The following is a 25,375-nucleotide window of genomic DNA, read 5'->3' as shown; positions in this document are numbered from 1 at the left end:
GTGACCACATCAGCAATTTACCATATCTAAAAGATCTAGAAATAAAAATGGAGGCAGCCATATCGCCTCAGGCCCTGCACCCAAAAGTCTAGTAGCTGGCTACAATCACAACAGCATAATACAGCCATGAATCCAACAATCTGCACACTGGCTACAAACCACACACATAAACTAGCCACCTGAGACCCTGTCCACTTCTGTACACATACTACTGCAGTACTTGCAACCAGTCGGCATACTCTTGGGTACAATAAACCAGCCTCCTAAGGCCCTGTGCACTTTTCTACACATACTATTACAGTACATCTACCAGTGGGCAGACTCTTGGGTGCATGGCTTCTGGCCATGCACCCAAGAGTCTAGTAGCTTGTCACAACCACCACAGAATAATACAGGCTTTATAAAATCCTCATATCATCTACGTTCCACTCCCCTTCCCTAATGAAGCCTGCCTGCACTCACCAGACAAGCTGCTCGCCTGAGGACCTACCTGCGAAGTACCGCGGTGGACGCAGACTGGCACGGACACAACACAGTCTTCTTCCACCTAAAGAAATACAGCATATGAACCACCTTTCACTCCCCCACACTTTCCAGCCCCCCTCCCCAAAATGAAATGGCCCAAAACATGTTTACCAGCCCTGTTCACCGCTGCGCTATCCATGCGGATACAACATGGCGGGGCATTTTGGGAAAATGTGACGCACATCACGCTTCCCTCCAGCCAATCAGCAGGCGCGTTGGATGTCCGCGGACATGATACGCCCCCTGGGCCAATCAGGGTCCACTTCAAAGAGTGAACAGGGAAATAGGCCTGAAGCGCAGAGCCAGATATCAAACATTTTTTAGCACCTACATTTTTCCTGTTTTAAAAAAAACACTACTGGACAGATTTTCATCAAATTTACAAAAGCACGCTTTCGGGACCAAGCTGCCACTCCTGCTGCAAATTTGGTGAAAATCCGTCCAGCAGTTTGGGCTGTAGCCCTGCACAAAGTTTATTTCCATTCAGTCCATGGAGAAAAAGAAATTGGACCCCCCTATAACTTTGCCCCCCCCTTCATGAAACCTCATCAAACTTACCAAATAAATTGCTGAATTACTTTTTTTGCTGAAGGTGGTAGCGCCCCTGATAGCTTGGGCCCTGTCGACCTTTATATGTAGGGCTTTGAGAATGCATCAAAGGATATTACAGGAAAAAGAAGCCTGTTAGTAATGAACTAATGTGTTGCTGCCAGCTAGTGCGGTGGCCAGAGTTTGTGAGTTTTATGTTATGGCCCCTGTTATAGTCTTCACCTGGACCATGGTAGGGTGTCAGCATGTACCCCTGCATCTGGGGGCCCAGAGGGGGCCACGGCATGTAAGGACACACGGGAGCCAGCTTATGGAACAACCTCCTTTTTTGCCCTCTACATACTTCTGGTCCCGGGCTCTAGTAGCCCCTCCTCTTCCTCCCCTGTCCCTCGTGTCAAGTCCTTCCATCTTGCCTTAAGGTGGCCCCTCCCTTAAGGTGGCCTGCTCACTTTCACCCTGCAACATCTCCCCCCTACTTAACATCGTTGTGGGGTCGGCGGCTTGTGTTGCGTTCTGGTGGTCGCCACTGTGTGCCTTGGTCTTGTTAGCCATTGCTCCTGTGTGCTCCTCCTTTAGACTCTCGTTCTTGTAGATCGATCCTTTTCCGTCATTGTCCTGCGGTACTCCTTGCTGATGTCGTTCTCTCCTTGCAGAATACTCCTTTGTCTACTGCTGATGTGATTGCTGTGCAATAGTCGATTGTTTGAGCGACCCTTTGTGACATTCAGCATGCAATCTTGTTCTTTTCGGTGGCTCCCCTTTCTGTACTTCCCTTTGTTGTGGGTGTACTACTCCTTCCTGGTCTGTCCTGTGGCCCTTCCATCTGGGCTTCCTTTCCTGTGGCCCTCCTTTCCAGGCTTCCATTTTCTGCTGCCCTGCTTTCTGGGCACCTTTTTCTGCTGCCCTCTTTTCTGGGCTCCTTTTTCTGCTGCCCTCCTTTCTGGGCTCCTTTTTCTGCTGCCCTCTTTTCTGGGCTCCTTTTTCTGCTGCCCTCCTTTCTGGGCTTCTTTTTTTGCTGCCCTCCTTTCTGGGCACCTTTTTCTGCTGCCGTGGCCCTCCTCTTCACTGCGGGTGGATTGCCCGCTCTTCACTGCGGGCGGATTGACCTTCCTCCTCCCACCAACCGAGCGCTTTATAAATAACCTGCATTCCTACAACAACAAAAAAATCAAATCAATGAAACTAGTGCCTAGATTCCTGTGGGTTATGTGCGCTGCAAATAAATGCTATATGAATAAATAAAAACAAGGGAAACGTCATTGTGACACACAGGGAGCGCTTGGAACAGGAATTCTTTCTGACACATGCATCATGCACATGCAACATGCACTAACAAACAGGTACTTAATCTTCAGCATTACCTTGTCACTACCGATTACCTCATGACAAGTGTTAATCTGTCTTCTGGGGCCACATGTGAAACTCATTGCGCTCGGCAGCCCAACCCAACCACTATATAGCTATGTACCCACCAGACACTGAGGACATATGATGTTGACTCACATGCCGTGAGAATGTAATGATTTTTAACACTTACCTCTAACAACCTTAGATACTCAGTTGATGCATGATCCCTAATATGATTTCTGGCTGTGTTGTGACTCTCGCATCTAGGCGAAATACTGCCTTGTCAACTAACTTGCACTGCCAGCCTGCCACCACTTATGCCTGCCCAGCTCACCTACCCACATAGGTCTTAGCACTCCTGCCCCCGCCTAGACTACCTCACTAGATTGCACTCGCCACCTGCCTACACCCTTAGCCCTAACTTGAAATTGCCTCATCAACTCCTCCCTGCCTATGACCACTATGAAAACCTCCCCACACCAATCACTTCACCTTATACTGAGCCTCCTCACCACCATGGCACTTACACTTGCCGCCTCACACCCTCCTAAAGACAGAAACATGAGGCTGAGGGCAAGACTCCCCAGCCTACACAAACCATCATCCTACCATAACCACAGAGGTTACATTAATCTAGCAAACAAACGCTCGCAACATACCAAATCTGCCCCTTTCATAACACCCAACCAGACACCGTCACAAAGAGACACCCTAACCAAAAATAAACAACCTCCTACTACTACACTAGCCAATACCTTATCACTTACTGGTTCACTAGTCAATGCTAGATCCATGGTAGCCCACGCTGCAGAGATCTCTGACACCTTAACGAATGAGAACTTAGACCTACTAGTCATAACCGAAACATGGCTCCATGAGGCGGCAGGCCCAGCCATCATGCTAGCAATACCGGACGGCTACCAACTCCTAAGAGTTGACAGACCTCACACCAAAGGAGGTGGCCTAGCCATTATCCACAAATACTCTCTACCTATCAAATTAGCTACTAACGTACTATTTCAATCATGTGAACTCCTTACCGCTAAACTTCACCTCTCGTGCAACCGTACCCTCACCATGCACGTCATCTACAGACCTCCAGGACCACTAGGATCCTTTGAAGATGACCTAACCAGTATCCTAACCAATAACACTGAAGACCATGCTCAAATCCTTCTACTGGGAGACTTTAACTTGGGCTTCAATGACTGTAACGACAAACACGCCCTATCCGTCGCTACAATCTTGAATGACTACGCCTTAACTCAATAAGTCCCCTCCCCCACTCACGTCAAAGGTAGGACCTTAGACTGGGTTGCTGATCGGAACTGCAACATTAGCATCACCAACATCCTGCCACAATCTTGGACCGACCACTACTTAATTGCATTCAACGCCTCTCTTGACCTCATCCGACCCAAACCTATACTCATGGCCCCGCCTCTCCCTACCAGAAGTAAAAAAGATATCACAGCAGAAAGACTCCTACCTCACCTTCTCCCCACACTCAACAATCTAGACACTACTACAGACCCTACTCTGCTTGTGGAAGTATACAACAACACGATGACTAAGGCACTAGATTTGATTGCTCCCACCAAAACTCGCAAAAGTAAACAACTCTGTCACCTGAACAACTGGTTCACACCACAGCTGAAAGACCTCAGAATCCATAAAAGAAAGCTACAATCAATTTGGCAACACTCACCCTTGGTGGAGAACAAAATCAAATTAGCCACATTTGCCAAACAGTATAAAAAGGAAATTATAACCACCAAAAGGAACACCTTTAACAACAGAATTTCTAAGGCTAAATCAGATACCAAGGAACTATTCTCTATCCTCCGGGAAATGGAATCACCCATACCCCCGACTGATAACATCCCTAAAAATAAACTCTGGTGCACTAACATACAAAATGCCCTCGCGGGCAAAATCAGTCTGCTCCAAACCAAAATCGCTAATAAAAAAGCCGCCCTGCTCCTGCAAACCGAACCCATACCTCACTCAGAGCCGCCCTTAAACCAGCCTAACACTCCTCACCCATTCAGCTTCAGACAAGTAACCATACTAGAGACAGAAAAAATCATACTATCTCTAAAACCATCCAATTGCAAAGGAGACAACTGCCCTCCCCAAATCATAAAAGATGCAGCTAGAGACCTAGCCCCCTTCATCTCTAAACTCATCAATGCATCCTTGAAGTCAAACCTAGTGCCCAATAACCTAAAACACTCCTGGGTGCTCCCCCTCCTAAAAAAACAAACACTTGACCCTGCTATGCCGACAAACTACAGACCCATCACCACCGTCCCATTCTTGCTTAAAATCATTGACAGAGCAGCGTATCTGCAAATACAGGATTACTTAGAAGCTAACAATTTACTAGGCTCTCGGCAATCAGGCTTCCGTCCCCTTCATGGAACCGAGACAGCCCTGATTGACCTCAAGACCCAAATTGACGAGCTGAAGGACAATGGCAAATCAGCTATGCTACTCCTCCTTGACCTTTCTGCGGCCTTCGACTTGGTAGATCATGCAGTTTTATGCAATCACCTCAGTTCTGCCGCTCATTTTTCAAGTGATGCCATAGCCTGGGTACATTCCTTCCTGGCAAACCGGACAATGAGAGTATTTTCCCCCCTAGCAGCTGCTGATCCCACACAAGTTTCATGCGGTGTCCCCCAAGGGTCATGTGTATCTCCAACGATGTATAACATCTTCACTAAGCCTCTGTTCGACAAGTTGGATAGACTGGGTGTCATCTACACTAATTACGCTGATGACACGCAGATCCTTATTCCTCTCTCAGGCAACTTCTTGGCGGACACAGCCTTAGTGAACAAGATATATCTCCTCATTCAGGCATGGATGGCATCTCACGGCCTCTGCCTGAACGACGACAAAACTGAGCTACTGATCCTCGGCTCAGAGCTGGCCATCAAAAAATTGGACCCTAATTATGCCTCATTTAACATAGACAATAATATCATTAAAGTGATGCCTGCAGTTAAGACTCTCGGGGTCTATCTTGACTCAGCGCTCAACTTCAAGAAACAAACTAACTCACTAGCATCCTCCACTGCATACACCTGCAAACTGATCCGAGCATGCAGACCATTCCTAACGGAAGCTAGTTGCATTACCCTAGCGAACGCACTCATCATATCCAAGCTGGATTACTGCAATGCCCTATACGCTGGTTCTAACAAATACATCCATGACAAGCTCCAAACGCTCCAAAACAACACTATCAGAGCAGCCTTAAACATTCCTAACAGAGCTCATATCTCCACCGCTAGGAAGAATATTCACTGGCTAAAAATCAAAGACAGAATTGCGCTCAAGACCTTATCCCTTACCTCCAAATGCCTCAACAACATAGCGCCCCCCTACCTGGTAAACAGAATCAACAAGAGAATCTCAAACCGACCCACCAGAATGACGAATGCCTACACATTAGTGGTGCCCAGATATAAAAAGAGCACAGCGGGCGGCTCCAGCTTCCCGGTCATAGCTGCTCAAACCTGGAACAAACTCCCCCTTGACCTCAGAATAGACCAACCCTACACTAGCTTCAGGCGTAAAGCCCTCACCTGGATTTGCTCCCTCGACACTTAGCCCGTCCACCTTACCGCCACTTTTTCCAGAGACTGCGGATGTGCATAACTAGATTACAGGTCGCTAGACTACCTGCTCTATCCACATTTCTGTATTTTGTACTGCCTGTATATGCTTTCCTCTCATCTGTACAACCTTTTCTTGTATTGTAACTAAGTTCTCAAGTATCCTTGTACTGCCTGCGCCCAGTTACCCTCGCGGGTTTGGTTTTTCTGCGCTATACCAAATAAACAAACAAACAAACAAACAAACAAACAAACTCCTGCCATCCCAACACAGTGCACAGCTTGCTGCCTGTCCTTTCCCCGCTCCTTCACAATTTTAAAATGTGTGATACATTTGTTTTAACGCAATTACTGGTTATAAATATTGTTTTGCCGCACGTTATGGATGTGAAGGTAACAATACATGAATACATATAAAATTGCAATAATACTTTGTAAAATTCAAGGTCAATTAAAATAATGTCTTTGTAGCAAGTATTAAATAACCCAAAAGTGAAAAATACAAACCTGAGCTGTTAGTGTCGCGCCTTGAAACACTTGTGTATGGGCGCGTTATAAATGCCATATCATATCATACATAACTGAAGAGAAGAACCCGAACAGCACAGTCAATAGCAGCTGGATATCTTCCAGAAACTCAGCGTCTTCATGGTGATAGTTTGCCAGAACATGTTCTGCTTTATAAAGTTTCTCATACAGCATGCACCTGGCTGAACGGGCGGCCATTTTCACTTATTCTGATTGTCTCTTTCATCTGTCTCTCCTGCCTGTAAGTAAAACATCTCTCAAAGCCATTCAATCACAAACTAATGAAGTGCCTTGAAATCTGCTTACCATATCTCCTCCCCCCATCATGTGCTGGGCTTTCAGCCATATCTCCTCCCTCCAATCATGTGCGGAGGTTTCAGCCATATCTCCTCCGCCCATCATGTGCTGCGATTTCAGCCATATCTCCTCCACCCATCATGTGCTGAGCTTTCAGCCATATCTCCTCCCCCCATCATGTGCTGGGCTTTCAGCCATATCTCTTCCCCCCATCATGTGCTGGGCTTTCAGCCATATCTCCTCCCTCCCATCATGTGCAGAGGTTTCAGCCATATCTCCTCCGCCCATCATGTGCTGCGATTTCAGCCATATCTCCTCCCCCCATCATGTGCTGGGCTTTCAACCATATCTCCTCCCCCCATCATGTGCTGGGCTTTCAGCCATACCCCCCCCCATCATGTGCTGGGTTTTCAGCCATATCTACCCCCCATCATGTGCTGGGCTTTCAGCCATATCTCCCCCGCCCTGCTAGGGAGAATTCTCCAGAATGGCTAATTTCCTTCACCTACTGAGTCCCTCAGCAGCTTTGCTGGATTTCTAGGAATTATTGTTTTCACCTGGTAAGAGGGTGAGCCTTTTATCCCACTCTTACATGTGTTTTGCTGTGTGTGTTTAACATATTTGTGTTCATAGACTGTGGAGCCTCACCTACTCCATAGGCATCATCTGTTTACTGTGTGTCACACAGCACCTTTAGTGCAGTGACACTGGGTTGTCTTTTTCAGGCTTCCCACTTTAAACTCCATTTTCTGGGACTGACTACTGTCTCGCAGAACATATAAAGTTGCCATTTACTTTATTAGTCTTTTAAAATTCACAGACCCAGTACAACCTATCTTACATAGAGTACTGGAAAGGGTTAATAGTTATCCCTTTTTGTCTGTCTCTCATGAAACATTGTTTCATTCCCTTTTCATTAAGACTCAGTGGTATCTACCATATGTTTCCTACCGCTGTTTATTTAAATAGCCTTGGTACTGTTTTAGGGGTTACCAGACATTTGGTCAGAAAAAATTGGTCGACCAGACAAATGGTCGAACCAATTTGGTCGAAAACCAAATGGTCGAATTTTTTTATTTTTTTATTTTCACTCTTTTTTTGGGGGGGGGGGTCCCTCCCAACCCCCTTTTTTTCTCTAAAAAACCCTTTTTTTAAAAAACAAAACCCCGAAAAATAAATATATAATTAAAAAAAAAATTCCACCAATTCCGTTTTAGGCTATCTTGGTAGCCTCGAACTTAAACCTGCTGCACCACATTTACTTTTATTTGGTTCTGGCTGGGTTTATTTGCCAATTATTTTTGTAAAGGCCTTTCTCGTGTTTTACTCTGCGCGCCAAACCAGGTTTGGTTCCTTTGTTCACCGTCTTTGGCGGGCTTATGCACAGAAGCCCTCATTAGGCGCCTGAATGTCTGGGTAGGCAGGATTTGAGGGAGGGGTTTTAGGACCCCTGCCATGGGTTCCCTTGGTAACCCAAGTCGCACTCCTGTTTGATTGGCTAGGTGACTGTCCTGCCAGGACAGCCACGCTGCCATGTGATTGACAGCCAGGCTGTGTGAATGGTGGAAAACTTCATAAAATGCAGGTCTCTGGGACTGGAAAGGCAGAGCCGCCACTGGATCGAGAGAACCGAAGAGAAGCTGACAGAAGAGGACCTCTACCACGACTGAACCTCCCGGTGAAGCCCTGCTGCGGGTCTGAATCTTCAAACTTCGATGACAGGGAAGATCTGCAAGGAATCTTCTTCCCCTGAGCTGGTGGGACCGACCAGTTCACCAAACTCCAAGCCAGGCCTCCCTCCCCTGGTCGATTTTGCAGTGCACAGCTGCAGTGAAACGGATAGCCAGGAGGTTCAGGCCCTGTTAGGGTTTTAATGAACGCCCCTTTTATTTGTTGCTGTGCTCCGCTCCTGGTTTCCTCCCTCTGCAGTCCAGGACCCTCCAGTCTTCCTACTTCATGTCAGTCCGACAGTTGCTTCAGGAACCGTGAGCCTGCAGGACCTACCAGGAACGTCTGCCTCAGCTACAGCCTCCTTCTTCATTTAAGGTACTGTTTTAATCCGGTCGCCCGTCCAACCACGGTAAATGAGTTTTAAATCTTTTGCCAATCCGAGGGCTTGTCCTTCTCTAGTCTTTTGAATAACTTTTCTGACAACCAACTTCGTTTCAAACTCTTGGCAAACTACTCTGAACTGTGTGATCCTGAGCAAAGACAGTGACCCATTAACATTGGCCCAGGCCTATTGATTTGAATCCTCATTGTAGAACGCCTTTTCTAGATTGCCCTGTCTAAATACTTCTTGGTGCTGCTTAATTTTGTATAACCTTGTCTTTCCCTCCCTTTTTAATTGCTGGAGTGCCATTTTGTTCATACTTCATTCTGAGCTTAACTTGTCCAGAATTCAATGGGTGGTGTGTAGTGTATTAAGATCGTGATTTTTCTGCTGCTTGATAATAGTGAATTGTTTTATAAATGATGTGTAAATAAATGTATATTCTTTTACTCATAAACCTTGTGTCAGTGTTTGTTTGAACCATAGTAAATGCTGTCCTTTGTGTAACTATTGATACTGCTCACTTTAGTCTTGAGGTAAGTCTGGCTGCTCTGCCATTGCTACCACTTTACTGTGTAGTACAGGCTTGTACCAAAGGTGAATTTGTACTGTCACTTGTAGTCTTAACTGTGTGTGGTGTTCCCAAAGGGTACTGCGCATGATTCTGCCTAACACCCCCCATCATGTGCTGGGCTTTCAGCTATATCTCCTCCCCCCATCATGTGCTTGGCTTTCAGCCATATCTCCTCCCCCCATCATGTGCTTGGCTTTCAGCCATATCTCCTCCCCCCATCATGTGCTGGGCTTTCAGGCGTATCTCCTCCCCCCATCATGTGCTGGGCTTTCAGCCATATCTCCTCCCCCCATCATGTGCTGGGCTTTCAGGCGTATCTCCTCCCCCCATCATGTGCTGGGCTTTCAGGCGTATCTCCTCCCCCCATCATGTGCTGGGCTTTCAGGCGTATCTCCTCCCCCCATCATGTGCTGGGCTTTCAGTTTCTAATGTTTACACTTTGGTGCTTTTCTTTGCTCTGTTTGATCAAACATGGAGACTCATAAACACGAGGACAATGCCGATTGGTGCTTATTTTATGTGAACTGATTTGCATAGTTAAACTTGCAGTTTTAATCCGTTTCTCAGACACCCTTGCAATCTAGACATTATCTTCAGTCAAATGCTTAAAATGATATATGAGATGATAGGCGATGTGTGATAGTAAATATATCATAGAGATTGATTCAGACCACTGGCTTTCCGGAGGATAGCTCAGGGGCAACAGGCTCGCCTTGAAAGCAACACAATGCGGAGCAACACAGCTTTGATCCCCACATGTGCGTTTAGGAACCTCTGGGTATTAAGCTTGTTATAAATAACCAATTATAATTATTATAAATTCACTCATAACAATACAGTGTTGCAAATGCTTTGGCCTGACCTCACACCCATTCTAAGCAAATCACTCTGCCGGATAGTGATGTGTGACAATAACTTAGCGGTCTTATGCAGCAGGTGATCAAGGGATTAATTTTGTTGTTTCTCAATAATAACTTAATATGCATGAGAACATTGTGTTCCCATTGAGGCTGCCTCTGCCGGGTCATTTTGAAATAAGAACTAAGAACTAGTTTGGAGTTGAGTTAAAATATCTGTGGACATAGCTTGCTGGTCCAGCCTTTCCTCCAGTCGGTCACTCTATGCTTATGGGGAATGTTGGACGGCAAAGAGTGTGAGCCAATGAGCACCTGGACAATTCTATACAGCGATGTGGGTGCTTAGAGTGCTGGCCTGTGTGACTACAGGAGATCGTGGTCCCTGCCCTGTGTTCTTCCCAGAATTCCTTTGAGAGTAGATTCCGGAATAACAGTTCAATAATGAATTTACCTTCATCAATTACCTGAAGAATGCAGGTGCCTCCGCTTGAGGATTCAAGGCACAACGGGAAACCCTGTGCACAGTAATCAAATGTATCTGTAATTATTATAGTGTATAAAGAGAAATCAAATTATAAAACGCATTCTGATAAAATAACTAACACAGTGATTGGGTATACTTTGCTATCAAAATTGTATTTGTTCAGACGATTGGACTAATTACACATAAAAGCATGAACTACTATGTGAACCATTCTGAAATGCTATAATAGGGCAAACATTAAAGTACCAAGCTAAAGAAAAAATGCATTCCAGTCCAACTTTCTACAGCAGCTACTACTAAGGTAGGGGTGGCCTGGGTGGGGAGTAGAGCTATCACTCTACCCAGGAAGCTCTGTCACATAGCAAACTTACCCGCATCGTGATAGTACTGTGATCATTAGCCTGCGGTGTATAGTACTGTGATCATTAGCCTGTGATGATCCATTAGAGATTTGTTCGTATTGTTTGAATCACATCTAGAAAACACTACACTGGAATAGTACTGTGATTATTAGCATGTCCCTCTCTGGAATAGTACAGTGATTATTAGCCTGCGCTTCTCTGGAATAGTACTGTGATTATTAGCCTGCACCGCATCCTTAGAGATTTGTTCATATTGTTTGAATTACATCTATAAAGCACCAAAGTAGAATAGTACTGTGATTATTAGCCTGTGCCGCACCCATAGAGATTTGTTCATATTGTTTGTATCAAATCTAGAAAACACCATACTGCAATAGTACTGTGATTATTAGCATGTCTCTCTCTGGAATAGTACTGTGATTATCAGCCTGCCCCTCTCTGGAATAGTACTGTGATTATTAGCCTGCCCCTCTCTGGAATAGTACTGTGATTATTAGCCTGCCCCTCTCTAGAATAGTACTGTGATTATTAGCCCGCCCCTCTCTGGAATAGTACTGTGATTATTAGCCTGTCCCCTCTGGAATAGTACTGTGATTATTAGCCTGCCCCTCTCTAGAATAGTACTGTGATTATTAGCCCACCCCTCTCTGGAATAGTACTGTGATTATTAGCCTGTCCCCTCTGGAATAGTACTGTGATTATTAGCCTGCCCCTCCCTGGAATAGTACTGTGATTATTAGCCTGCCCCTCTCTGGAATAGTACTGTTATTATTAGCCTGCCCCTTGCTGGAATAATACTGTGATTATTAGCCTGCCCCTCTCTGTAATAGTACTGTGATTATTAGCCTGCGCCGCACCCTTAGAGATTTGGTCATATTGTTTTGAATCACATCTAGAAAACACCACACTGGAATAGTACTGTGATTGTTAGCCTGAGCCACACCCTTAGAGATTTTTTCACATTGTTTTGAATCACATCTAGAACACACCACACTGGAATAGTACTGTGATTGTTAGCCTGAGCCACACCCTTAGAGATTTTTTCATATTATTTTGAATCACATCTAGAAAATACCACACTTGAATAGTACTCAGATTATTAGCCTGCGCCGCAACCTCAGAGATTTGTTCATAATGTTTTGAATCGCATCTAGTAAACACCACACTAGAATAGTACTGTGATTATTAGCATGTCCCTCTCTGTAATAGTACTGTGATTATTAGCCTGTGCCGCACCCTTAGAGATTTGTTCATATTGTTTTGAATCAGATCTAGAAAGTTCCACACTGGAATAACACACTGAACACTAGCTGGCGTCACATCCTAAGACACTACTTGGTAACAGGGCCTTAACCCTCATCTAGAGAGTGCCACAACGAGATAACTCTATGGCTATTAATACATTTGTAAACTGCATTGTGAAACCTAGGCTTCTCTCCCACTATACAGGATTCACAAATCTAGGTGTGTTTTCTCTGTTCTCAAACCGCATTGTGAAACATAGACCTCTCTCTCACTATACAGGATTCTCAAATCTAGGTGTGTTTTCTCCCGTATGTAAACTGCATCATGAAACCTACGCCTCTCTCCCACTATACAGGACTCTCAAACCTTGTTGTGTCTTTCTCTTGTACTCAAACCACATTGTGAAGCCTCTATCCTCTGCCAGGTGTGATTCACACCTAGAAAGTCCCACACTGATATAGTACTGTGAATTGAGTGCCAATATAGAACAGCCCCCTGTATTAGGCCCTTTCTCCCTCTGTCCTGGGCTCCCGAGTCTGGGCGCTGCTGTTACATCTAGGGTGATTGTATACTACTTGATACTGCATTAGGTGGTGTCGCCATGTTAGATTGAAAATTGTTAATACTCCATTGTGTCACATCTATTGAGTAACACTTTAGAACTGCCCCCTGTGTTGGGCCCTTTCTCCCTCTGTCCAGGTGTCCCAAGTCTAGGAGCTGCTGCTTACACTTAGGCTGAGTGCATATTACTTGCAACTGTATTTCCTGTTGTCATAGTTGCTCTCTCCCTCGATCCTGGTACAGTGAATCTAGGGGCTGCTGTCACATCCAGGGTTCTTGCATTCTTTGTTACTGCATCTGCTAGTGTCCCGTGTTGGGCCTCTTTCCCTCTGTCCAAGTATCCCAAACCGAGGCACGGCTATTGCATGCTATTGCATGTAAGAGTTGCTGCATTCCACTGTTGCCCCCTATCTAACCCTCTCCCACTGCCCTGTTGTCCAGATTCTAGACACGGGTGTCACATCCAGGTTGCTGTATTTGCTGTTGTCACGTGTTAGGCCTTTCTCCCTCTGTCGAAAGTGTCTCAAATCTAGGCCCCGGCATTACATGCAGAACTGCTGCACTCTACTGCTGATCCCTGTTGAACCTCTCCAACCATCCTGGTCTCCAGAATCTAGACTCTGGTTCTATATTCTAGAGTCACTACATCTACTGTTACAAGTACATCAATCTCTAGGTGCAGCCCGTTAACCTCCCCCCGGGATGGAGATCCCACTTCATCAAAGACCACCTCTCTGACCTGTCCTCATTCCCTGCCTCCCTGCACCATACCCTCCTCCCTTAACTCACACCTCCTGGTGCGCAACCCACGCTCTAGCACCCAACTTCATGAACCCCCCTTTATCCCACATCTGGTCCCACTTCAACAAAGACCACCTCTCCGACCCGTCCTCATTCCCAGCCTCTCTGCACCATACCCTCCCCCCTTAGCTCACCACTCCCGGCGCATTACCCACGCTCTAGAACCCCCACTTTATCCCGCATCTGGTCGCAACCCACAACCCCTCCACCCAAACATCAATACACCTGGACACCACCTGTCCACCCTCCTACCATCACCCCCCTCCAGCTCCAAGAGAAGAGGAGCACTCTGGCGCACCAAACATCTGTCTCCACAAATGATCATCCCCCACTCCTCAACCCACCCGAACTCAGCAAGATCCACCTTCCCTCTAGCATCTATTGAGAACAATCCCACAGCCCCAGTCCAGACAACACGCCCAATATCAAACTCACAAGCCAGAGTCGCCCTCCTCTACCACGCCACCCTTGTGCCCACTGAGGAACTCAACACCCTCTCAACCTACCTCGCATCGCATGCCACCCTCTCTGTCTCCCTCAGCCCCTACTCGACCCCCACCCACAGAACCACCCCCCTCATATCCCTTCCCTTCTCTGAAAGCAGTGCATCTCACCCTCTCTAGAATGGTAGCTTCAACCCCTTCCCCCTCTGACCCTCCTACCCTCTCCCACACTCCTATGGCACCAAAACCCACAAAAAGCCGAACGCGTGTTTGGTTCTCTCCATCATCCCTCCATGCCTCACCACTTTTCCATCGGGCCAACCTCCCAGCCTTTCCCACCCCTACCTTCAAACCCTCCCCTCCCCCTTTTTCCAGTCTCCATCCCTTTCTCTTGACTTCTCACCCAATACACCGAAACCTCCAGCACCATCCAGACTTGATGTAACGCTCACCTGATTCCCGTAGAGGCGCTGGTCTTGACTGGGCGTATACCGTATCTTCTAAGGTGATGTGTAACACACGGCTGGCTCTTTGGGCTGGACCCCTGTGCACTGTATGTCTGACTTGAAGGGTAAGGTGTCTGCAGATAGAAAATATGGGATTAATGAACTGGGTTATTGAATGTCTCTCTCTTCTTCCCTTTCTCTTCTCCTGTAGGACCCCAAAGGTTAACGCGCTCAACTTAGGTAAGTGAACGCCGTGCTCTCCATCTGCTTCAGAGCAGGGTGCTGAAACCAGTTTCCTCACTGGATAAGGGAAGCAGGCCTCTTGACTTCAGAGGACTGCTGTCCGTCGTTTTCTTCACGCACGGTAAGTTTCGAGTAATTCAAATGTCTTTAAAAGTCTTTAGTAATGTTGTATCTTGTTTTGCAGGGTTCCGGCGATGGCGAAGATGGAGCCCGTGTGATGAATAAAAGCGCCTTGAAGCACGTAAGTAAGCACTTGCTGCCTGCTTCACGGCGCGCTCTAACTGTCTTTTTCCTTTGCAGGTATAAGTTCGGAGTGGCTGCAGGGTGCCCGAATACCCACTGGGTTAGATGTGAAAGGAGTAATGGCTCGTGAGTATTTAAGTTCCCCAAAGTCTTTAAACGCACCTTGTTTTATCTTTCAGATGCGGGATGCAGCGCTGAAGGCCTCCGGAGCGTGCGCAGAATTGGTAAGCTTTTGTCTTTCAGATGCCGGAATGCAGTGCGAGGCGTTGATGACAGCCGATGGATCAGGTAAAAGGAGCGCTGTCACTGAAGACCGTAATGCTAACCTGTTCTTTCTTGTCTTTATAGGTGTTGCTGAAGACTGGATTCAGGATGGAAGCCTTTTTCCTTAGGCCCAGGATCAGATGCAGAAGACACGATGAGCGTTCTGCTGCAGAGGATGCAGAATAACACAAAGCAAGATTCATCCATCGGGTGTGGTTTAAATAGCCTCCTGTAGTGCTTAGGTGTCTCCTTCCACAGCCACGCCTAGGAAAGAAAAGAGTCCCTGCTTTCCAGAAGAGTTCCAGGGTTCTGAACCTAGGGAGTGGCTCCTGCCCCACCCAACAGGAAAAGTAGTCCCGAACAGAAGAGGATCAGAGGCTCAACTGGCAGGTAAGTAAGCAGCATGGTCTGCCGCAGGTAAGTCCACCCAAGCATTATGAGCCCGGCGCTTCCAGCGCTGGGACTGGGCACATTTATGAGCCTGGCGCCACCGGCGCCAGGACAGAGTCCAAAAGGTCCCAATTGGGACCGGCTGGCGCTCGGAACCTGGGTTATGGGTCTGCTTCCAAGGGAGTTGGGCAAGTCCTGACCTCTTGGAAGCAGAGATCATGACAGTACCCCCCCTCAAGGCCCCTCCCAAACCGGGCTTCTCCGGGGGTTTGGGTTTGTCAGGAAATGTTAGATGAAATTTTTTGATTAGGCGAGGAGCGTGGACATATTCAGCAGGTTCCCAGGATCTCTCTTGGGGGCCGTAGCCTTTCCAGTCAATTAGGTAAAATAGTTTAGATTTGGAGATCTTGGAGTCCAGAATGCTTTTGACTTCAAACTCGAGTTCTCCATCAACTAGGATAGGTTTTGGAAATTTAGTTAGTCGGGTTTGAGGTTGCACGGTTTTAATAGAGAGACGTGGAAGACCGGATTAATCTTCATGTGCGGGGGCAAGTCCAACTTGACCGCTACTGGGTTTACTATGGTAGTGATGGAATAGGGACCAAGGTATCTTGGGTTGAATGTACGTGGCCCTTTTAGAGGTAGATATTTGGTAGATAACCAGACTTGATCCCCTACTTGATATTGAGGGGCTTCCTTCCGATGTTGATCTGCTCCTTTCTTGTATTGTTCTTTAGCCCTTTGAAGGTGAGAAACAGCTTCCTTAAAGGCTTGGGTGATTGTAGCATGCAGGTATTCTACTGCTGGTGTTTCAAGATCTTGGAGGGGATCCAACTCCGAGGTTCGAGGGTGACTGCCGTATAAAAGAAAAAACGGGGTTTTCCCAGTTCCCGAATGGACAGAGTTATTGTAGGCATATTCGGCTATCCAAAGTATGTCTTTCCAAGTTTTTTCAGTTTGTTGCAGCATGCAGCGTAAATACTGTTCCAGAGTTTGATTGGTCCTCTCGGTTTGTCCGTCGGTCTGAGGGTGGTGACTGGTCGATAGTCTCACATCAATTTGAGCCCACCGACAGCAACTTCGCCAAAAATGAGAAATAAATTGACTACCACGATCCGATATTAGAACCGAAGGAAAACCGTGCAGTCGGACGATGTTTTCCAGAAATTCACGGGCCAGAGTTGCTGCTGTTGGCAAGCCTTTGAGCGGAATGAAATGCGCCATCTTGGAGAATAAGTCCACGATTACTAGAATCGTATTGTATCCGGAGCATGGAGGTAGATCGGTGATGAAGTCCATAGAAAGCGTATGCCAAGGGCGAGGTGGGATGTCAATAGGGCGTAAGAGGCCTGCTGGTCTTTCCTTTTGACTCTTGTTTTGGGCGCATACTCCACAGGACATTATAAAGTCTCTGATATCTTTTTTCCAAGACGGCCACCAGAAGTAGCGCTTGATCTTTTCTGAAGTCTTGGTCATACCGGGATGTCCTTCCATTAAAGAATCGTGATAACAAGAGATTACTTTTTTCTGTAAATCTGTGCTGGGCAGGTATAATCGTTCTTGGAAATACAACAAGTTGTCCTTTACTGCAAAGTCCTTTCCCTTTAAAGGCCAATTCTGTATGTCTGCTGGAGTTACAAGTTGCCTGGCTTTATCCTTAACTTCCTCTATGGATTGTGTGGCGATTACACCCAGGATTCTTTGTTCGGGAATGATAGGTACAGGGTTAGGGTTGATCAAGTGTTCTTCCACTCCCATTCGAGAAAGGGCATCGGCTTTACCGTTTTTTGTACCGGGTCGATAGGTAATTATAAAGTCAAATTCGGCAAAGAATAATGCCCAACGAAGTTGTCTAGAGGATTGGGCTTTTGCCGTTTTCAAATATTGCAGGTTTCGGTGATCCGTAATCACAGTAACGGTGTGTCGGGCCCCCAGCAGATAATGCCGCCAAGCCTTAAAAGCAGACTTGATAGCCAGAAGTTCCTTGTCAGTAATCGTGTAATTGATTTCAGGAGGCGAGAATTTACGGGACCAAAATGCCACAGGATGCAACTGATTGGTTACCGGGTCCTTTTGTGATAGAACTGCCCCCATGGCAAGGCTTGAAGCATCAGTTTCCACGATGTAGGGGAGTTCGGGGCGAGGGTGTTTTAAGATTGGTGCAGAGATAAATTTAGTCTTCAAATCCTGGAAAGCTTGTTCCGCCTCGGTAGACCATTCAAAACGTTTGTTTTTCTTTAACAAGGCAGTGATGGGCTGGACTATTCGAGAAAATTTGGGGATAAACCTACGGTAAAAGTTAGCGAAGCCTAACATGCTTTGCACACCTTTTACGGAGGATGGTGATGGCCATTTGAGAATTGCATCGACCTTCTTTGAATCCATACGTACTCCGCTAGGTGATAATATGAATCCCAAGAATTCAACTTCAGTCACGTTGAAAACACATTTTTCCAATTTAGCGAAAAGTTTGTGTTGACGCAATCTTTCGAGGACCATTTTTACGTGTTTCCGATGTTCAGATTCCGATGAAGAATAAACGAGGATGTCGTCAATGTAAACAACAACACACACATCTATGAGCTCTCTGAGGACATCGTTCATAAAATATTGAAAGGCGGCCGGGGCATTGCAAAGTCCAAAGGGCATGACCTGATATTCAAATAGCCTATATTTGGTGCGGAAGGCCGTCTTCCATTCATCGCCCTCCTTTATTCGAACCAAATGGTAGGCTCCTCTAAGGTCCAACTTTGTATATATGCATGCTTTTCTGACCTGGTCCAAGAGTTCAGGGATCAAAGGTAACGGATATCTATTCTTGACGGTGATCTGGTTCAGGGAGCGATAATCTATACAAGTTCTAAGGTCTCCTTCCTTTTTTGGAACGAAGAACAAAGCTGAAGAAGCAGGGGACTTGGAAGGACGAATAAACCCATTTGCCAGGTATTGATCTAGGTATTGACGAAGGTGAAGGTTCTCAGGCTCGGTGAGGGCATAAATTCTACTACAAGGAGGAGTAGATCCAGGTATCAGGTCTATCTGGCAGTCATAAGACCTATGAGGAGGTAGAGAATTAGCCTGATCCTTCCGGAAAACATCTTGGTATTCTTGGTATTCGGGAGGTAACTGGGGAGTCGTCTCTGAAGAAGTAGCTGCCAGTGCAACATCAGGTGGAGGATGACAAGTAGAGACACATTCTGGAAACTGGACCGTTCTTGCTCGCCAATCGATCAGAGGATTGTGTTTCTCTAACCAAGGAATTCCTAGAATAACCTGAAACTGAGGGGCCTTGATCACATCGAACACGATCTTCTCATGGTGTCCATCTTGACTTACGAGCGTCACTTCTTGAGTGGTATGCGTTACTGGTCCGGAGGCTATCTCCGTTCCATCCACCGTAGTAATGACGTCCTTTACAGCCTTGGGACAAAGAGTTAGATTCATCCTCAAAACCATTGCATGATCCACATAATTGCCGATGGCACCGCTGTCGACGTAAGCTTCAATTGCATGTAATCGATCCGGATTATCAGGGCTAATGAGGACCATAGGTATCACGAAATGCGAGGTCACGGAACTGGTTTTCACGCTCGGCAAGAGGACCTCTATTCTTGTCGGGCGAGGTCGTTTCCCTGCTCAGAGTTTGTAACTTTGGTAACTGCAGCTCCTACTGCCTTCTTGGCAGGTTTCACCGGACAGTCTCGAAGAAAGTGCCCTGAGTTTCCGCAATAGAGGCATAATTGCAACTGTTTTCTTCTTTCCCGCTCCTTTTGTGTTAGAGGACCTTTCAGGCCCCCTATTTGCATGGGTTCCCCGGAGTCTACTCCTTTGGAAGGAGTTGGCGGTTTGGAAAATACTCGAGCATCAAACTTGGAACGATCAGCCTTCCTGTTCTGCAGTCTGTGATCTATTTGAACAACTAAATCTATATAGTCCGAACAATCTTGTGGGGGATTCACTACTTGGGCTAACACATATTTGAGCTCTCCACGTAGACCTCTATAAAACAGCGTAATCCTTTTGTCCTCAGGCCATTGAGTTTCCACTATCAGTCTGTTGAAAGATGCAATATAAGCCAAAAGGTCTTGATTACCTTGTCGCAACGAAAGAAGCTCATTGTCCAAAGCCTGCCCCTGTGAATGTCTTGCGAAAAGTTTTTCCATACTGAGCTGAAAAGCTTGAAAATCATGGAGGACCGGATCATCTTGATTTACTAGAGGGATCGACCAGTCTGCCGCATTACCACTAAGGTACGAAAGCACGAAAGCTACTTTAGCCTGATCAGTTGGAAATGCTGCTGGCCGGCATAAGAAATGCAACCGACACTGATTGATAAATACTGCAAACCTCTTTGGGTCACCAGAAAATCGTTCGGGCGGAGCCAGAGGTACATTCCCAGGTAGGTTGATCTGCACTGGACTCATAGAGGATGTAGAAGGAAGATTTCCCCCAGATGCGGGTAACGGGGTCTGTCCGGCTTGTGACTGTAGCAATTGCCTAGCAAGATCATCTGTTCGCTCCTTGGAAATAATCAGTTCCCTTTTTAGAGCGTTGGTTTCCTGACGGGCTGCATGCACTTCTTCCCTTAGTTCCCCAAGCAACTGGGCTAGCTGGTCGGTATCCGAGGTTTCCATAGCGCCTGGACGGGAGTTTTGTGGTAGGCTTTGTGTTCTGTAACGCTCACCTGATTCCCGTAGAGGCGCCGGTCTTGACTGGGCGTATACCGTATCTTCTAAGGTGATGTGTAACACACGGCTGGCTCTTTGGGCTGGACCCCTGTGCACTGTATGTCTGACTTGAAGGGTAAGGTGTCTGCAGATAGAAAATATGGGATTAATGAACTGGGTTATTGAATGTCTCTCTCTTCTTCCCTTTCTCTTCTCCTGTAGGACCCCAAAGGTTAACGCGCTCACCTTAGGTAAGTGAACGCCGTGCTCTCCATCTGCTTCGGTGCAGGGTGCTGAAACCAGTTTCCTCACTGGATAAGGGAAGCAGGCCTCTTGACTTCAGAGGACTGCTGTCCGTCGTTTTCTTCACGCACGGTAAGTTTCGAGTAATTCAAATGTCTTTAAAAGTCTTTAGTAATGTTGTATCTTGTTTTGCAGGGTTCCGGCGATGGCGAAGATGGAGCCCGTGTGATGAATAAAAGCGCCTTGAAGCACGTAAGTAAGCACTTGCTGCCTGCTTCACGGTGCGCTCTAACTGTCTTTTTCCTTTGCAGGTATAAGTTCGGAGTGGCTGCAGGGTGCCCGAATACCCACTGGGTTAGATGTGAAAGGAGTAATGGCTCGTGAGTATTTAAGTTCCCCAAAGTCTTTAAACGCACCTTGTTTTATCTTTCAGATGCGGGATGCAGCGCTGAAGGCCTCCGGAGCGTGCGCAGAATTGGTAAGCTTTTGTCTTTCAGATGCCGGAATGCAGTGCGAGGCGTTGATGACAGCCGATGGATCAGGTAAAAGGAGCGCTGTCACTGAAGACCGTAATGCTAACCTGTTCTTTCTTGTCTTTATAGGTGTTGCTGAAGACTGGATTCAGGATGGAAGCCTTTTTCCTTAGGCCCAGGATCAGATGCAGAAGACACGATGAGCGTTCTGCTGCAGAGGATGCAGAATAACACAAAGCAAGATTCATCCATCGGGTGTGGTTTAAATAGCCTCCTGTAGTGCTTAGGTGTCTCCTTCCACAGCCACGCCTAGGAAAGAAAAGAGTCCCTGCTTTCCAGAAGAGTTCCAGGGTTCTGAACCTAGGGAGTGGCTCCTGCCCCACCCAACAGGAAAAGTAGTCCCGAACAGAAGAGGATCAGAGGCTCAACTGGCAGGTAAGTAAGCAGCATGGTCTGCCGCAGGTAAGTCCACCCAAGCATTATGAGCCCGGCGCTTCCAGCGCTGGGACTGGGCACATTTATGAGCCTGGCGCCACCGGCGCCAGGACAGAGTCCAAAAGGTCCCAATTGGGACCGGCTGGCGCTCGGAACCTGGGTTATGGGTCTGCTTCCAAGGGAGTTGGGCAAGTCCTGACCTCTTGGAAGCAGAGATCATGACACTTGAACTAGAAACAACCCGCCTAAACCCTCACACCTCAAGTGATCCACTCACCACCCTCCAAAATCGCCCTGATCCCCCCTCCTTGCCTGTCACATACCTACCACCGCCCGCCTACTCTTCCCACCCCATCAACGTAACCCTCGCACCCAACGCTCAAAATCCGCAGACTTCCAGCTCCTACTCTACCCCCCACCCAGTCTCCACCACCCAGAATGATCCCACCACATCCCCCTCCTCAACTGACACCCATCTCCACCGAGAACTCCCTGCTATGAGCATCTCAAAAACCACCTACCCTCACAAAGTCTCATGCATCCTCTTTAATGCCTTCTCCGTTGCAAGAAACAGACACAGCATCTTTGACCTCCTATCCTCTGGTCCACTGGTCCAACCCACTCAGGTGGGCACACCCTGAATGCGATTTTCAGCTCCTATGACATGGTTTATATATCCAGTCCCAAACCTCTTATCAGGGCAGACCACCTTGCCATTCCTTTCACTATCCACACACCTACCCCTCCTCCTATAGCTCCTCCTACCCCACCCTTGATCACAAATGCTAGAACAAAGTCAAGGTACTCCACGACCTAGCCAAAGCCCTACTACTACATCCACCTGCAACGCTGCCCTGTGGTAGACCCTTAACCATCGATTCCTTCGACTCCTGGCTTAAGGGATCACTAATTCCTCTCACCCCCTTGCGCCCCACAACCTCACGCAAAGGACCATTCCCCAAATGGTTCACACCCCACTTGAGGACTGTCAAAAAACAAAATAACTCTCTTGATCAGAAATGGCAAGCTTCTAAAACTGATCTCAGCAGATCCATGTTCGCTCACCACCACCGTAATTACAAATCCGAGATTAGAAAGGCTAAAAAAAGACTATTACAATAAACACATTCTGCCCCATGGCAGCAACAGCAAAGAACTCCACAAGATCATCTCTGAATTCATAAAACCTACCTCCACCTCTGTCCAATCCACTCCCACACAATCACTCTGCGACTCCCTCTCGCTACATTTCTACAACACTGCACTTGACAGGATGGCAACCCTTAACACAAAATTGTCCTCACTCACCCCTTACCTCACAACGACCCCTCTTGATCCAATTCCACCGAGGCCCACTTTTCCGACCTTTGACTCTTTCAAACCCATCTCCAGAGACGAGTTCCGAGACCTACTATCAGCCAGCAGACCTTCTGGGTCGCCCCTCGACCCCTGCCCCCTCTCTCTCCTGAAGGAAATATTCTCCTCTACCTGCGCAGGAGAACATGTGAGAACCATACTAAATGATTCCCTCACCTCTGGCCTCTTCCCTGAAGCCTTTAAAATAGCGCATGTCAAGCCACTTCTAAAAAAGGCATCCCTTGATCCACTTGACCCTAAGAATTACATGCCTATCTCCAACACCAGATTTCTCGCAAAACTCATTGACCGGACATCATACTCCCAGCTGAACTGATTTGTAGAATCCAACAAACTCCTCGACCCCGCACAATCAGGCTTCAGACCGCAAAATGGAACAGAAACCAATCTGATCTCGAACTGGGATGATCGCAAAGTCACACCAGACTCTGTGGGCTGCACAGAACGGATTCTCCTCGATCTCTCTGCTGCCTTTGACACAGTTAACCATTCAATCTTCCTTGACCACCTCCACTCACTAGGAATCCGTAACTCGGCAGTCAAATAGATCGTCTTCTCCCTCAGCAACACGAAACAAATCACCCTCCTCTCCCCCTTTGTCTCAACTGCTCACCCAAGTACCCCAAGGTGCATGCCTCTCTGCTCTCCTCTTCAACCTCTATCTGACCACTCTACCAGGAAGCATCCGCGCACGCAACCTCTACTGTAACAACTATGCAGATGATACCCAAATTAGCCTAAGAATTCCCAAGACAAACAACGACCCGCCATCCGACCTTGAAGCTTGTTTCTGTGATATTGACCGATGGATGACACGTAACCACCTCCTCCTGAACCCCCGGCAAAACTGAAATCATGGTATGCAGCAATACTTCCCTTCTCCCACAACTGCTCCCTCGGCCCCCCTCCCTCGGCCCACCACCCCCTACCTCCGATATAGTCAAAAACCTAGGCCACACGATGGACTCTGCACTAACCCTCTCCCGCCCGATCAATAATGTTTCAAAATGCTGTCTCTACCACCTCAAACTTCTTAGACGCAGCTTTCCTTACCTCTCCTCCAACAGACTTGCCCCTGTTATGTCTATTTTTATATCAAGACTGGACAATGCCAACTCCCTTTACCGGGGAGCATGGGCATACCAACTCAATAAACTCCAATGAGCCCAAAATGCTACTAAAAACTCGTCCTCACCCTGGGACACAGAGACCACGTCCCACCCGCTCTCCGAACCCTGCACTGGCTCCCAGTTGGACAAAGGGCTACCTTCAAGACACTTTGCATTACGCACCAAGCAGTGCACAAGACCGGCCCAACGTACATTCAAGAGAATCTAAAACCCTACCTCCCCACCCTAAAATCAAGCACTGCCCTCTTTCTAGTGTTTCCAACCTCTAATTCTGTAAGGATCGGAGGATCCGCCTCCTCAACCTTAGCCCCAACTCTGTGGAACTCACTCCCCCCTCATATTCGACACACCCAAGATTACATGACCTTCCGCAAAGCTCTAAAAACATGGTTCTTTCCATAAAACCGACTAAGACCATCTAAGGCGACTGAGACCAACAACGCAATGACAAATGTTCAATGAGATCAGGAGCAATGACGCCACTGAAAGCGCATATTAAGCCACTAATAAGTTTACTCTGAACGCAGCAATCACAAACGCGCACTTGAAATCCGGAAAACAGATCGTTAGATCAGAACTCGACCCAGACACTCACCTCTCCTATCACTATGCTCACTTTCTACTCCACAACAACACACAATTAGAGCGCCGCTACACCCCTCGATTAATTCGGCCTTGCTGCTCACATATGAACAATACTCCATTAACACCTGATCATTCCGATAAAACGCAGCTATACTCACGAAATTCATGCCGAGCTGCACACATAAGCATCCTACACAGGCCTAACGCAGCCAAAACCCAGTCTTGCTGAACTCTCTCCAGACTGCACACATTCAACTGATATCAAATACCACCACACCGAATGCTAGGATGCAGCTACCATCAGGCATTCTCATCAGCTGCGCACATAATCGGTGCACCCAAGCACTCTATTACACCCTACTCTCTCGACTGACCTGGACTGCGGTCCCTGAGGGCGTTCAACCTACCAGCGCTTTGAGGTCATACCAATGATATATTGAGCGCTGTATAAATGCCAAATACCATAACATAACATAACCCTTTTTCTGTCAATGGTCTACCCTTACAGTAGATTCTAGCCTAGTGTGTGCTGCCGAACAATTAGGGCGGCGATATGAACTTAAAACATGAGAAAGTGGCTGCAAAAGATCACTCTGTAGCTGCATACTGCCAGAAAGGTTGCTGAAC

Source organism: Ambystoma mexicanum, chromosome 7q, assembly GCF_040938575.1.
Source record: "Ambystoma mexicanum isolate Mex_15411 chromosome 7q, UKY_AmexF1_1, whole genome shotgun sequence".
Classification (NCBI taxonomy): domain Eukaryota; kingdom Metazoa; phylum Chordata; class Amphibia; order Caudata; family Ambystomatidae; genus Ambystoma; species Ambystoma mexicanum.
This window is presented reverse-complemented; position numbering follows the sequence as displayed.